Consider the following 16,215-nt stretch of genomic DNA (forward strand, 5'->3'; position numbering starts at 1 on the left):
GGCAACCTTCCTTTTCACAAACGCCTAAAATTCAAGTCTTGCACAAAGTGGTACTTTTTAAACACATCCATATTGTTTTAGATCAGGAGATAGCTACAGGGGATGTTTAATTTAATTGTTATTAACACACTGATGTAAGCGAGCGAAGTTTGTAAGTACTATCGACGTTTGAATCTAGCAGATAGTGTATGGTAGGATGTGAATAGTATAATGTGTAGAGATAATATCTTTGTTAGAAACGTATTAGGAGATGTGTATTAGCAGTTGTTTAGTGAGGATAAAGCGTTATATTTCTAGTCTAAGACACGCTATACCGGCAGAATAGGTTACATTTGAGACCACCTGTAGCCTTTCCGTAGTAATAGTAAAAGATGAGTCATTTCACAAAGACCGGTATCAACGCTATCTGATTTTGAAACTGTTGTTTTTAATTATTAAAGTTCGTCTCATCGCCAGCCAGGTAGCCAACCCGCATTGAGCAAGCGTGGTGATTAATGCTTAAACCTTCTCCATGTGAGAAGAAACGATGGTCAGCAGTGGCCACTTATAGGCTGCATACATAAACAAATATTAGATTATCCTGCTATCAGCCTTGTTGGTTTAATAGCGGGCTACAATAGCAGTATTTATGTATTAGCTCTACGAATAGTATATTTTCATTTTAATTTTAGATTATTCTAAGCCACACTAGCGTGGTCTGTCATCGACTATAAACTTAGGTCAATCGTGACAATGCAAAAATATTTGTAAAATATTCAAGATTTTAGTGATTATTTCATCTACATGCTTTTGTTTCTAGGTCTTACATAACACGAACATACGACATATCTGTTAAATAAATTGGCAGTTAGTACTCTTGCAATGCAATAAATAATACTTAGGTAATTAAATCGAGGAATTGAATCGAACTTTTTTAGGGAAATCATCCAATAACCCCTCTTTGGGTGAGGCGAGAGCATGTCGTTTACTGTCAAAATATCACCCCGTTATCCACTACAATGACAGCGAGCCCAATCGAACTCTCTCCTAAGTCCTAAACTAAACCATATCCTCGTTCTTGTGAAGTCTATAGTCTATCAATAAGTCTAGTTATTTATGCCTTCCTATCTTCTACATTGACTAAAAATTGCCTTCTTCAAAATCTATATTTTGAGGAACAATACCCAATCTACCTTTATCATAAAATACCTTTCAGCTACATAATGAGACATGAAGTGCCGAAATGCGCAAGGGCACAACTCGGAAGCTCTTATGACGTAAGATTCCCGCGAAGTACTCAGCGGCCCTCGAGCGGAGAGCACTTGACGAGATCGAGATATTTGGGTGTTTCTACACCAAATGCTATGTTGTGCGATAGTTTATTGGTTTGGATCTCTCACATTATCCTCTATTTCATTGTCTGGACTTTAAAAGAGACTATGACCTCTGAGTTTGTTTCGGCATTTCTTCTCAGAGTAGTCCGATGACTGAAATGCCGGCCTCATCTAGCTATTTGAAATATTGACGTGTAAAAGTGTAATTTTATTACCTATTTACAGAAATAAATATCATTTATCATTATCATTTATGGACTTTCATCGTCATCATCATTCGTCATCAGCCTGATTTCGTCTACTACTGGACATAGGCCTCTCTAATGACCATTGAGCACGATCTTCAGCTCTACTCATAAGCACCTATGTCCTATGTCTAGCAAAGCATGTCTTACAGCTAGAATACATAAACTGAATTTGTGTTCAATATAAGTATTGCACTGTATATTTCACTAATATAAATATATTTCTAGTACAAATATTTTTTAAGATTTTTTATAATAGACATGGGTATAGCTTTTTTTAGGGTAGCATCGCACAGCTTAGTGTAGTATGTGAAGTTCTTTACACTCACTGTCACGACTTCAGTGTGAGTGTATCGTTTACGGATCGGCGCCTGCGGCGGCGGTCTTCTTGTGCGCAGGCGCCGGTCACAGTATGCAGGTGAGCCAGTAACACCACTTGGAAGTGTTTTTAAATTAACTATTTTTACTTGGGTAATATGTAAATAGACCTATTTATATGTAACAATATTTTTTCAAGAGAATTTTTTCCATTTTCTGTATTGTAAGGATGATGATTCAATTTCATGCAATTTGTTGACCATTTACATATTTTGTCTACAAATACATACCTAACCCACATAATTATATTGAAATCATAAAAAAAATGAAAAACAGAATGTCATCGCCTACTAAATTAATGCAATAAAAGAAGTATAATACATTATTTAATTACAATATAAACTCGAAAACACTTCAAAAACAAATAATATGAAAAAACTGAACCTAATAAAAAAGGAGCAATATACTTACCTACTACTACATTATTATACATTTTTATCCTTTTTTAAAACAACAATAGTCATGTACCATAGTCGATAAACATAGGCTATCGACAACCACCACTAATTCACGTTAAATAGCCGTGAATGGAGTGTCTTGTGCAATTTACCGATATCGAGCGACAGTGAGCCGCCGCCAAGATAGTAATGGGAGCGATTGACTAGTGAGGGGACACGGACGATTATTGCAACGTTTATCGATTTTAATTAATCTTTCCGCACCTGATTTTATGACGTGAAAGCTAGGTTAAAGGAGGAATACGGTGAAATTTGTTGATTATGACATTGTAATTTTAGTATGATGTGCAATTTATCGTTACATTACTGTTCGTAGCGTGAGATCTAATAATTATTATTTTATAAATATTAAACTAAATTTAGAGAAAATACTTTACTTTATTGATGATTTTGGTGGCGAACAGCCACCAAAATCCATACAATCTCAAACTCAATAAAATATCACTTTATCGATAACTCACTAGCAAACCTTACCCAATCTATGCCCGCAAGGAGACAATCACTAAATTGATACAAAATCACCCTTAAATACATACGAACAGCACTAAACGGCGCTAGTTGGCTAAATAACACACTTTAGTCGATGCTAAGTGAAATAAAATGTAGTTTGCATCGATTTAATGTACGGATCATAGCCTCAGAGCTTACTATAATGATTTCGCAGTAAAAACTAGATCTTTACTGCATAAAAAATATGTGAATATCAAGTGCAACTACCAGTAACAAGTATTAAGTAATAAAATATGAAAAAGACATTTAATTTGTATAAAATATCCATAAAGTACATTTTATAACCTTTTAAAAGAGAAAGTTCTATCACATATCATTTGATTCACCGTGAAAATTACCTTAGAAGACGATTTCACAGCTAATTGTAAAAACTTAATCATAGATCACGTCCGCTAGATGGCGCTGGTCACATAACTGTATAATGGCGGTCAGTCACGCGACGACCACACACGAGCGCGGACGTGTCAAAAGCGGAGCAATCACTGTTATTTATCTAATTAACGCTCGGATAAAGCGACCATGAGTGTTTTTCTTTATTGTAGGGTTCAAGTTGGTAATGAATAAGCACTTGAACAGGATAAGTAGGCATTTATATTTACAGTTGCTTTTCTGTGTTGATGGGTAGTTTCCTTGGTATTTTTGAAGTTAAAAAGAGTTTTGTAAATTCTTATTATATTTGAAGTAATTAACTTGAATAATTTACTGTAAAATGTAAGATCCCAACACAAATGATGTTTGTGTTGTTATTTTCAGTAATTGATTGTAGCAGAAAACAAACTTTAGTTGGAATGACGCTAAGATAATCACACTAATGAAAGGTTAATAAGGACATGCTAGAATTTTTCTTTATTACAAATTAAACGTCAAAAATCCGATACTTATTCAATAAGTTACGTATTTTAAACATTAAGTATTGTACCCAAACAAAAATCTGTTAGCTTACTCAACATTTCAAGTAGCTATCAAATGCTTTGAGTATCATGATTATACGAAGATTAATAGATTCGAATATAACCTGATCTGAGATCTCATTTCCACCAGTTAATCTGTTACGGCATCTTAAGTAGTCAGTGTAAATATAACGGTAGGTTTTATCAACTGGTCACCTCTGCACCTCTGGCTTATCATCAACTGTGACATAAGATAACTGTCTCATTTTTACCGCGTTTATCTCTAGATATCCCCCGCCTTTAGAATTAGTCGTGTAGAAATGTTAAGCGATAGATTATTACCGTAAGAATTTAATTAGCTGGTTGCTTTATCTTCGTCTGTTTTATAGGCTTTCTGTAGTGCAAACGGTAATTGTTTAGTGGGTATATGAATCAGTATCGAAGTTTATAAAGCATTGTTATAATTCCATTGTCATTCAAAAGATTTGTAGATAAGCATAAGTTTAACTTAACACATTGAACGCCGTGGTGGTCAACAGTTTTTTATTGGCAGTCAAAGACGTAAAAATAGTAATTCCCCATCTCATAAAAGTCAACCCAATAAGATTTAGAACTGGGGTAATGTACCGAAAATTCAACAACTGAACTGAACAAAATTTTGAGGAAAAAGAATTTGTGAAACTATTCCAAATCGAATCGATCGATGCTCTCGCGAATTTGAGTCAACGAACCGCTGACATTACTTATTATGAAAAATTGTTATTGCTATGCACCAAAAGCTTAAGCAACGCAGCACCAAGTTAACAAAGACAGATAATAACCCAAGACATGTCAACTAATGAAATTATAAAGTGTAAGATAAAACCAAAGCTGGTATAAATAATAATTATGGAGAAAGTTGGTAGCATCAAGATGCACTGAGGCCGGTTTGAGCCCACCGTAGAGACGATTAGATTATGACTGAAAATATTTGGTCAGATACTTTATTAAGTAGTTTGTCATTAGGATCAGAGATTATAAGTCCTCTGTGTATGGATGTTGGGACATTTTAGATGGTAAATAATGCCTCTGGGAATGGGATAAATATGGTCTATAGCTGGTTTATAGTCCTTAATTAGTTGTAGGAAAGTGGGAAGCGGTTTGTTTAATGGCAGGCTTGGATAGAAAGCTGGTAACTTACTACTGTTTAATAGTTTATTTCGTAATTATCACTTCTGTATTACCCCTTTGGAGTTGGAGGCGTGACGGTAAGGTACTTTGATTACTACCTGCATGGAGTCGAATATTACTAGTTTACAAATACTGAATTTATAGTTCTTGCAAATCGATAGCATTATTAACATTCACTTCTGCAACTAGTGTTATGCCATGCTAAGTTATTAGGTTTTGCTAGATAGTCTTGTTTTAGGAATTTAGGAACAAACAGTACCAACTCTAGGAGACACAAAGTTCTAAATAACTTTTTAATTATTATGTTCTCAGAATTCATCATCACCATTAAAATATCTAGACACATGAATCATCCCGGAAACTTGGTAGTCTACAGTCTAACCGAAATACTGTGAATAATTTTCTTTTAACCTTGTCGCGACAGATTTTACTAGATTGTCCTCATCAACCCATTAAAAGTCGCAATTAATTGATTTATGTTCATGAACCGTGACAGATAGACCGCAAATTGAAGCTATCAATATTTTACGGCACCGCTTCAATTGCAATCGTAAATCAAACAATTGTAGACACATTAAATACAATAGACTAGATTTGATTATAACAATTGATGGCATTGGAAATTTTTGCTTTAGATCTAGATTAAACTGCCACGGTACATTTAATTCTAGATTTCCAGAATTTCATAATTTCACAGTGATTTCTTTTTGGTGAAAGTCAACATTAAACTTCAATATTGAATTCGTCAGTCTTGTGACTGATATTAGATATTTCAGAAGCGGTAAATTTGATCTTACAGCAATACTAATCGGAATGACTTTCATTGCTGGCATTCGAGATCTTACCATGTATTTTAATTATAGAATTACAACTCAATCGTTGTAATAGTAAAACGTAATATCAGATTTGCGCAGACGCCAATGATTTAAGTGCACTAATAAATAGTAATGAGAGCAAATGTCTGTTTCCGCAAAAACATTGCCAAATGCATCTAACGTTATTGACAGCATTAGAATTCCATTATCGGCTACTCAGAGTGTGTGAATCATGTAATACGCCCACATTATACACATCACAAGCAATTTGCACGTGACACTCTCACGGTTCTGTCAGTTTGTAGGTTCCGAGGTCGACGTTCGGCCTTGTTCGGCGATTTTCGCGCGACTTCGTTCATGACGTCACACGCGGCGCGACGACGTGCTCCCGCGCACGTATGGCACCCCTCTAGTGACGTACGCTAGCGTAAATATCGATAAAAGCGGAACAGCTAATGTTTGTAAAACATTTCGTCACGTGCATACAGTTACATACACCTATTTTCTCGTGCTAGCTATTTAATTTATAAATGATGCAATGCGTTTTGCTATAGAATCTGTGTATGTTTAATGATAAATTTAATTGAAGATTTGATCTATGAATAAATATTTAATTATATATTAAGAGAGATATTAACACGTAATTCCTGCTTTAGTGTCCCAACACTAATCCAAGAGTTTATTACATGACAGTGCGATTAGTAGATGTCTAGGACAGTTACAGTGTCGGTTTGATAAGAATAGCGCCGTTAGATCTATTTTAACCCGAGGCCGAGACAAAATGTCGTTTGTAATCGTGAACGCTTGATGACTCACAATTAGTCGTATTTACGCGTCATATAATATTTTGCGAACTCGCGTGGGCTAAGTTTATCGATATAATTAATATTTCTATCATTCATGTCCCCATCACTAAAATGTTGAATCGATTGCGGATTTTCTTCTGAATTATTTATTAGAATAAAAAGTCATTTGTTAATATTTTTATGAATGGTTAATTTATTCATTAGTAATTTTTTGCAGGACTAATGTTAAAATTATGTTAAAGAGGTGCGTGGGTTGCGCTTAAAATTTAATTTGGTTGTAATTTTAGTTTTACATAGTATCATAATTCTTATCTCCTCTTTAAATTGAGATGTAAAAGTACAAATCCTAACACGTCAGAACACCGAATGATTGCCATTCCATTTTGAAGAAATTAAATTCACATAGCTCCACTCTAATGAAAATTAACAACTCCACATTTATTACTGTGAATAGTGAGAAGTTTGCACTAGCAAGTGAAAATAGGACGTCAATAAAATATCGATGGAATTGTGTAGTACGCAATACGGAATAGAGTTGTATCGATAAAACGAATGACAACACTAAATTCGTTCCGCTTCATTCTTACTCGTGTTTTAGACTTATGTAAGTTCCTATGTTTAGAACTAGGTATAGATGTTTACTAAATTGAATAAAATGTTGTATTATAACAGTGTTAGAACAGTAGATACATTGATGTGTGGTTTTTTATGGGATAGGAGATAAACGAGCAGATTTATCACCTGATGGTAAGCGACCAGTGCCTATAGACATCCGCAACACCAGAGGAGTCACAGGTGCGATTCCGGCATTTTAAAGAGGAATACGCTCTTTTCTTGAAGGTTTTGAGGTCGTATCGGTTCGAAAATACCGCCGATTCATTGGTGTTTTTAACTTTTATATATAGATTTTTTGTGTAGAGATCAGCTGATTTTTCAGTTGATACTGGAAAATCAGCTGTAGATTTTAAAATAGAACACATTTGTGATAGCTATATGTTGATAAATAAACCAATTAATATATTTTTCCAGAGTAAACCTTCTGTAACCCAATTGCACATCAATAAAATGTTACACAAATGTAATCATTGTTATATGTATTTTCAGCTGCCAAGTAAATATAGATCTTCCTAGCATTTCTTAGTATTTATACATTTGCTAGAGAAATCCTGTTGCCAAGCTGTCTATGAAACGAACAGCAGATTTCCGTTGTATTGTTACTACGTAGAAAACAAATTAAATGTGAGTTTTCTGTACGAAAATTTTGCCCGTCGTCTGGGGAAGGTGAAGAAGTCTGCCAGACTCTTACTGACTATAACCACCCCGTTAGTCCGTCCCTAATTCTAATTATTAGGAGTCAACCTGATGCAAAAAGCAATAGTTCTGGACACGTTTGTATTATTCAGAAATTGTTCTCTTAGATTAGATTTCTCCTGTTACTCATGGGCTATTGCTTTTTATATTTTAAAATGTTTTCTTTTTTGTACAATTAAATATTTAAAAAATACTTAACAAGTCTTGTAAATAAATAAAGATAATAATGTATTAAAATCTACATCAACACTTTCAAAACCAATTTATACAAACAAAGATTTATTGGCTAAGACTACCTATCGTTTTGTTAAATTTCTAAATAGCTTTGACACTTGCATATTTATTGACATTAAATTAATGTTAAATTATGCTGGCCATCCATTTTCTAGAAGCACCTGGGTCATTTAAAAAAGTAATTAATTTGATTTTTGTTCTAAATTAGATGAAGCTAATTCATTATGGTTAGGTATTGGTTTTATAAAAGATATATTTATTTTGCTACTTTGTTGTACCTATAATATAAATCTTATCGCCAGTATAATTGTGTATGTCTGCTCTTAAATTAAATTAGTAAGGTCGAATGCATATTGGAACTCTCACATTATCTATACTTATAATAAATCTGTAGAGAGGTCAATTCTGTACATGAAATATATTTCCAAAATAACTATCAGCGGGTGATTAGTGATCGATACTGACGCCAAAAATGCAATCAGAAAAATTTTTGTCTGTCTGTCTGTCTGTCTGTCTGTCTGTCTGTCTGTCTGTATGTTCTTTATAGAAACAAAAACCACTCAACCGATTTCAACGAAACTTGGTACAATTGTTCTTCATACTCCTGGGCAGGTTATAGTATACTTTTCATCACGCTGCGATCAATAGGAGCGGAGCAGTGAAGGGAAATGTTGGGAAAACAGGAGAACTTGCTCCATTTTTTAAGCTTTCGTCGCGTGTGCAGCCTTAATGGTTAAAGCTACACAGAAATCATGTATGACGGAAATGTTCTCCTTAAAATTGTTTAAAAAATATTCTACGACAGCAAATGTCTATCTTTTATGGTTGACTCACAATAACACGTATAACTCCCGATAGCTTAGCAGTTCGGAGATTTCTGACTATATTTGTCTACTCTTACGTTTATAACACTCTCATTCATTCATTCATTCATTCATATTATTATAATAAGTCTGTAGAAGGGTCAATTCTGTACATTGAAAATATTGAAAGAATAAATAGCAGGGGGTGTTACTGGATCGATACCAAACCCAAATATGTGATTAAATTTTTTTTTGTCTGTCTGTGAAACTTGGTACAATTATACCTTATTATCCTGGGCATAAAATTGGACACTTTTTATTCAGTCATTCAAAAAAAAAAAAATAATTTTTCAGTTTTATTCTACAGAACGCGAGCTCAACAGCAGTAGCTCAATAGAGGCATCTCCTTAATTATTATGGGCCTTGCCGTATTTGGGTCCAATAGATATTTATAAGATGTCATTGTCAGAGTTACTCAAAATTGAGAAATAAAACTTCCACACGAAGACCGACATCCGCGCGGACGGAGTCGCAGGCGGAAGCTAGTGATCAAATATTGGGAAAAACTTCGTGATACAATACAGTATATATTTTAGTACTTCATTTTTAGTATCCGGAGCTGCGGACTGCTTAGCAAGGCTTTTAGTCAGTTTTGGATAATCACGACCAATCACGGGCGAGAATGCGATCGAACTCACTTCGAAAGTATGGATGGATGTTAACTGGATCTACTACAAAATCTACCTACACGTATAAGTAATAAAACACATTGAATAACTTCTGAAGTACATTATAAAACAGCTATAAACTCATAGGAACACATTTTTACGATTCTATGGCCATTTATTGTGTCTGCTACCCTAGTTATCTAAATGTTAATAGATTCAACCGAATCGTTTGTTATCACACCGATATTTATTGTCTACTTCATTATAATAATATTATTCACGTCTGGCTTTGAAGTCACATGCGTCTACGTTTCTTTGAGTTTGTTTTATTTATTATGTAACAAAAACATCACACTTTTTAAGGATATTAAATGTTCTATCTACCAAGTTTCGTAATATACTAACCAAAAAATATGGAGATCACTCATTTGACTTAAATAAAACTACAAGTAGTACTTGTCCACAGAAGCACAATACAACAAAATATTTCAACGAAAACCGAAAATTGGAAAATTGATTAAAGTATTTTTTTTAATTAACACTTTTTGATAAATCAAACACAATCAATAATTAAATAAATCAGCTATTAAATTCTGTATGAACAGCTCTACGTACCTTGACCACAGAAGAGCGATATATGGATAACCTTCCTAGGTTCATAAACCGAAAATACCTAAATAGTTTTCTATCTGACCCGAAATCAACTCCTTGCTCGACAGTCTGGCTTTTATTTTTCTGTCACCTCTCTTTAAATATGCAAAAACTACTGAACGAGTTAACATAAAATTTGATTCACAGATAGATACTTTGTATGCGGTAGACAAAATGGCTCAAATGGTGAAAAAACGTTTTGTATATGGAAATTTGAACTAGAAAACTGAAATCTGGATTATAGATAGATGTCTTGAGGATGGAGCAGAGTTTTTTTTTTATAGGAACGAGACAAATACGGCGATGTATTAAACCCCGACCTAGCCAAGAGTGAGGAGTATGACAAACTTCACCTCTAAGGGGAAGGCCTTTGTTCAGTTGTAAGAGATGCCTGATGATGATGATGAATAAGAAATAACGGGATATTCTTTTTTTTATGTTAAATGGGCGGACGTTTGGCCGTTTATTATTTATTCTTGAGTAGTTAAAAGCCAAAACTGACTGCACGGTTGGTGTATAGGCATCCATCCGGCTGCCGGGCAATGTGTAGCGGGTTTGATTCCCGCACGCAGCAACTCTTTGTGTGATCCACAAATTGTTGTTTCGGGTCACGCCGTCATGTGTATGTGAAATGTTTGTAAACGCACCCACAAAAATCTTGGTGTGGGGCAACATTTTTATAAAAAAGAAAAAAAAACAATAGCAAAATAGATTCTAATGGTAATTGAGATTTCTGGTCATTGGTAAAGTTATTTATAGTTTACACTTAGGTATGTTTGCAATTCCCATCTCTATGTAATCCGATCTCCTATCGGTTCTACGATCAGTATCACGAATCACCATATCAATGGTAAGATCAAACTCCTGCATAATAAAATTGTACTTAAAAATCTACGTTTTAAAGCCTTTTTTTCATTGGAATGTCATTAAAACTAGTATTTAGCATTTTTAGTGTTTGTAGTTTTAGCATTTTAAGGATTGTTTTTCTTTTAATTTGTATGAGATAGATAGGCTTCTGTAATTTATTGCCAATTTTCAAAGATTTATGTATTTGCATCAAGGAATTTACCCGTAAGTATTGGTAACTCATTATACAATTTGTGCATGTTCTGGCGGTTTTGAGACCTCGAGACAATAACAAAACATTTTTATGGAATGGAGATCAAGATCACACATCACCTTGATGGTAAGTGATCAACGTCACTCACGGTCACCTAACTCTAGAGACTCTAATACTCCTTTCCCCAATCTTCGAGTCCCCAACAATCTTCAAATTCCTAACCCCCAAAAGGCCGATAAAGCACTTGTAACGCCTCTGGTGATTCGGGTATCAGGTGATCCATCTGCTCGTTTACCGACTTATACCATAAAAAAAAGACTTCGATAACCTCACTTATAAGCCAAAACATAAAGCAAGCGATAAGCATTCTTTCACACTGTTTGCCCATAAAAAATATGACTATCACTCGACCTAGGAGAATCTCGAAAACAGGAATAGAATAACAACATTTCTATGCCGTGTCTAAGTCTTTAGTGCTTCTGGTAACCTTTTCTTTTCCTTTGAAACAAGATCATTCAGGTCATTGTAAAGGAAATGAATGATGTGTTTGAAGGAAATGTCTTTTATCTGGTGAAAGTTGGTAATAAAAGAAAAGGTAAGTGCAGTGCATTGCATGCCATTTTTATGCGACACAAAGGGCAAACAAGAAGATGGTAAGTGATCAGCGCAGCCATGGTGATCTGAACAGGAGTTTGATTAAAGCACGAAACAACTCCTTGTGTGATCCACAAATTGCTGTTTCAGGGCTTGATTGATTTTCCTCCTCAAAAAAAGGACATGAATGGAATTTGTATTTTTGCTCTGTGTTTATGAGACACCACCGAAAAACTGAAGCATGGAGTCATGAAACATATGAATTTTTGCACAAAAATTGTCACATTTTTAGTAAATATAACCCATTCTGAAATAACAGATATCGGCTATTTACTTAAAAATATAATCAGTGACAACACAAGCCAAATATTAGACAGAAGATATTAAAACATAAATTAAGTGAAATAATGGCGTCGTCTGTTTATAAAAATACGAATAATATATATCATAGAGTTCCATACATTAGGAGATATTTATCAGTGTTGAAATATTTGCAACTAAAGTTCTTTGCTTTTATTTAGATGTTCTAGCAAAACGATATCAAATAATTAAGAGATTATTATCTTAATTAGCTGTATCTTTAAGTAGAACAGCTGTTATGTTGCTTTTGTGATCAAGAATTTGACCTCCAATATTGAGAACACTTCGGATCTCTTTCAATAAACTGTCTCTCCCTTATAAAGTTATAAAGAAACCTGGATATTAAACCGATATATGACGTAAAATGATCCTTTATCACGGTTGCAACTAGGCTCGTTGTCATTGCAGTGGTAAGTCCCCTCTTTGAGGAGTTACTTACTAACGTAAATATACCGAGAAAAGCTCTACTAGTTTCGAGTCACACAGGGACTACTGAGTAGCGTGCGTGAATGCGACAACGACTTAGCAATTGCTATTTATTGCTAAAAAATCTAAATATCCAATCCTAAAACACTAAGCTAATTGCACTACACTCAATCTATCTATTATACAAAATCATTGAAGCAAAAACCAACAAATTTAGTACCATTGAAATTCCCCGTGGCTAGCCTGACCTGTCATATTTAGAGCAAAACTAATACTGTATCAGCACAGCATCGGTACACCGTGACAACCGGCACTAATCGGGATTTCCTGGGAAAATCTACCGCTTCGGTTCGTTAGAGGAAATATTTATTCAGAGATAGTGTAAATTGATGATTTATGTATGTAGGTTCTGTTGTACGAGTATGAGAGGAGGATTTAGTAGGTATTTAGGTTTTGAAGAAAAGGTTGGCACTCACTCAGACAAGAGTTTTTAGTATGATAGTTTGAATATTTGGTTGAGTAGGTTTCAACTGACAGGTACCTAAGGATGATTTATGGTTCGGGCATAGTGTTATTGGCCAGTTGGCTGCATACCGCTTTCCACGTATTTTTTCGCATTATTCTATTCATTATTACGAACCCCTAGCGTGGCTTGAAATGAGTCGAGATCCCTTGTACATAAGATATGTGTGTAAGCCGTAGCATATTACATGTAGTAGAAGTCATTGCACAATTTTTACTTAAATAAATACAGAATTACTTAGCAACTATTAATTAATTAGCACCATTAAATTAATTTAGCACTTAGCAACGAAAATAGTGCTCAAATCTCTAGGCGTTTCAAGTAAGTTCCTGCTAACTGTTTTTAGGTAACAAAAAAAATTAAGTTCAACGTATCTTGAGCCGTAACGAATTAGATTACCTAGGACAAAAAATGGCTAAAACTAAATGTTACTTAATGGGTCTAAATAAAAAAGTAAGTGGGTTTTCTTGTGCCTAGATACAAAGATTAAGTTGTAAAACAATTGAGAATAGATTTCGTGTTTAGTTTTGTGTGTGTAGGAAGTATTTAAACAATCTAAGCGTGTTTTATTGTTGCGTGTCGATTAAAGCTTTGCTTGTCATCGGGTGAATTGGTGAATGAAAATAGTTTTAAATGATATTTTCTTTTAATTCAGTTTGAATAAGATTACTCCTACTAATATTATAAATGCGAACGTTTGTATGTTTGTTTGTTTGTTACTCCTTCAAGTCAAAACGACTGAATGGATCGAGATGTAATTTGGAATAGAGGTAGGTAGCGAAGCCACTGGCAAAGCTAGTATAAGATAAATGTGAAAGTCTGTGAAGATGTATCTATGTATGTTTGTTACTCTTTCAAGCAAAATCTACAGAATGGATTTGAATAAAATTTGGTACAACGATAGATAGATAGATACTCTAGAATATCACATAGGCTACTTTTTATCTTGGAAACATGAAAGAAGCCGATGACTACAGCTAGTTGACATATAAAAATAATTCCTTAGATAACTTATATTTTGCTGGAGGTCAAGGCAGATGAAAATATTACAATATTATTACTATAATACGCTTATCAAAGTTTCCGTATTTAATAAAACAATGAACCGACTGTCAAATTAAACAATTTAGATAAAGTATCATTGGCTTGTGAAGATAACTTTACCAGAATTTTGGGTCATTATGCCAATACTGAGGACGTTCTTATACTATAATTTTTCCATAGTATTGACATTGACTCTTTGTTATTTTTTTTCTTTTTCAATGGCATTGTAGGATTTCTGGGTAATTGGGATAAGGATAGAATTGTTTTGGTGATTTTTGTCAAGGACATCTTGTATATAAAATAGGGTATTTGTATGATCAGGCTAATGAAATTAACATAAGATATTTATCTTATCTATGAGTACATAAACATTTTAGAACATCTTAGGAGATTTTAGCATACAAACGAAATACTAAATAGAAGAAGGGAATTAAAATGTACGAGAATAACTGTCATTATATTTTTTAAGTAACATATAAGGTAATCTAGTCCCACATATTTTGCTTTTTTGTGGTATAAGCCGTCAAACGAGCAGATGGATCACTTAATGGTAAGCAATCGCCGCCGCCCATGGACACTTGAAACACTAGAGACGTTCAAGTACCATGCTGGACTTTTGAGGGTTAGGAATTTAAGGGTTGTTAGTGAATCGGGGATTGGGAAGATTGGGAATTGGGCCTCACTCATACAATGAAACACAATGCAAGCGTTGTTTTACATCGGTTTTCTGTGAGGTTGTGGTATAACTCCGGTCGAGCCGGCCCATTTGTACCGAAACATGACTCTCCCACACTTAAAATTGTATTAGTGTATATAGCATATGACTGTGTCAAATATTAAACAAAGTTTGCACTCCACATAGTATAAAATACTATCTTAATACTTTCAATAAACATATCTATAAAACTCGTAACGGCAGGTCGCGCCGAACGGTAGTGAAAATCGTTAAACTTTTACGATTCCAACTAAAGTTTAATAGATTGAGATATAACACTATGATTTCTATTACCCATTCATTTAATGCCGTTCAATGTTCATTTTAATTAAATTGTATAAATTACGCGTAATTAAAATATTGAACACTGATTTCTCATTTAAAGGTTTCAGGTTAATATTTTATTGATCTTAGGAAAATGTTCTACTTAAGTTTACGATTTCACAATTTTTCGAAATATAGGACTAATTAATATCAGGTATATGCAGAAAATGCGCGTATTTAATGTAGATAATGCTCACATTTTACACGTTAATTTGAGTCTCATGTCCCAATTTAGGGGTCCTAGAGTCGCTAGAAACTAATCGAGTAACATCGTGAAATAATAGCACACAGCTATGTAAGTGAATAGCTATGTGTGCTATTAGTAGACAACTTTGAGCTTTTAATTAATACAAAGTTTGAAGAAGATTTTCCTTTACAAATCTGTGTTACTCTAATAATCACATCAAAATAAAATTTAAAAAAAAGTTGTGACGTAAATGTCATATAAGATAGTAGGCCATAAACTGTTTATGACTCGTAATATTAAAGGATTTGTTTGTAATAATATAATGTAGTTTACTACCGATTGATAGCGGATTAAATACTCCGTAATTCTGGATGATTAGAATTTTTATTAAGACTTATTTAATTAAAAGCGTATCCTATAATCTGTATTATTAATATAAAATAGTATTACTCTGCGTACAACTTAGTCCCTATGGTTATTTTTCTGGTATAAGCTGGTAAAAGAGCAGACGGATCACCTGATGGTAAGCCATCGCCGCCGACACCCGAAACACCAGAGACGTTGCAAGTGTGTGTAAGAATCTGTGAGAGAGAGTGTGGGGAATCGGGGATTATGAAGATTGGGAAGGGGGGTAATATGGTCTCCAGTAACCTCACACCATTCGGCCCATACATAATAATTTTAATAAAAAAATTAAAACCATACTTACGAACATTTCACCAAATAAATT

The 16,215-nt window shown here is 34.1% G+C and overlaps 1 protein-coding gene across 6 annotated transcripts in view; it reads right to left on the reverse strand.

Annotated features, from left to right (window-relative positions):
• The window catches only part of LOC118277873 (fibroblast growth factor 3), a 187,220-nt gene that overhangs the window by 29,584 nt on the left and 141,421 nt on the right, over window positions 1-16,215 (reverse strand). The window lies entirely within an intron of this gene.

This window comes from Spodoptera frugiperda, chromosome 18 (genome assembly GCF_023101765.2).
Source record: "Spodoptera frugiperda isolate SF20-4 chromosome 18, AGI-APGP_CSIRO_Sfru_2.0, whole genome shotgun sequence".
In the NCBI taxonomy this organism is placed as follows: domain Eukaryota; kingdom Metazoa; phylum Arthropoda; class Insecta; order Lepidoptera; family Noctuidae; genus Spodoptera; species Spodoptera frugiperda.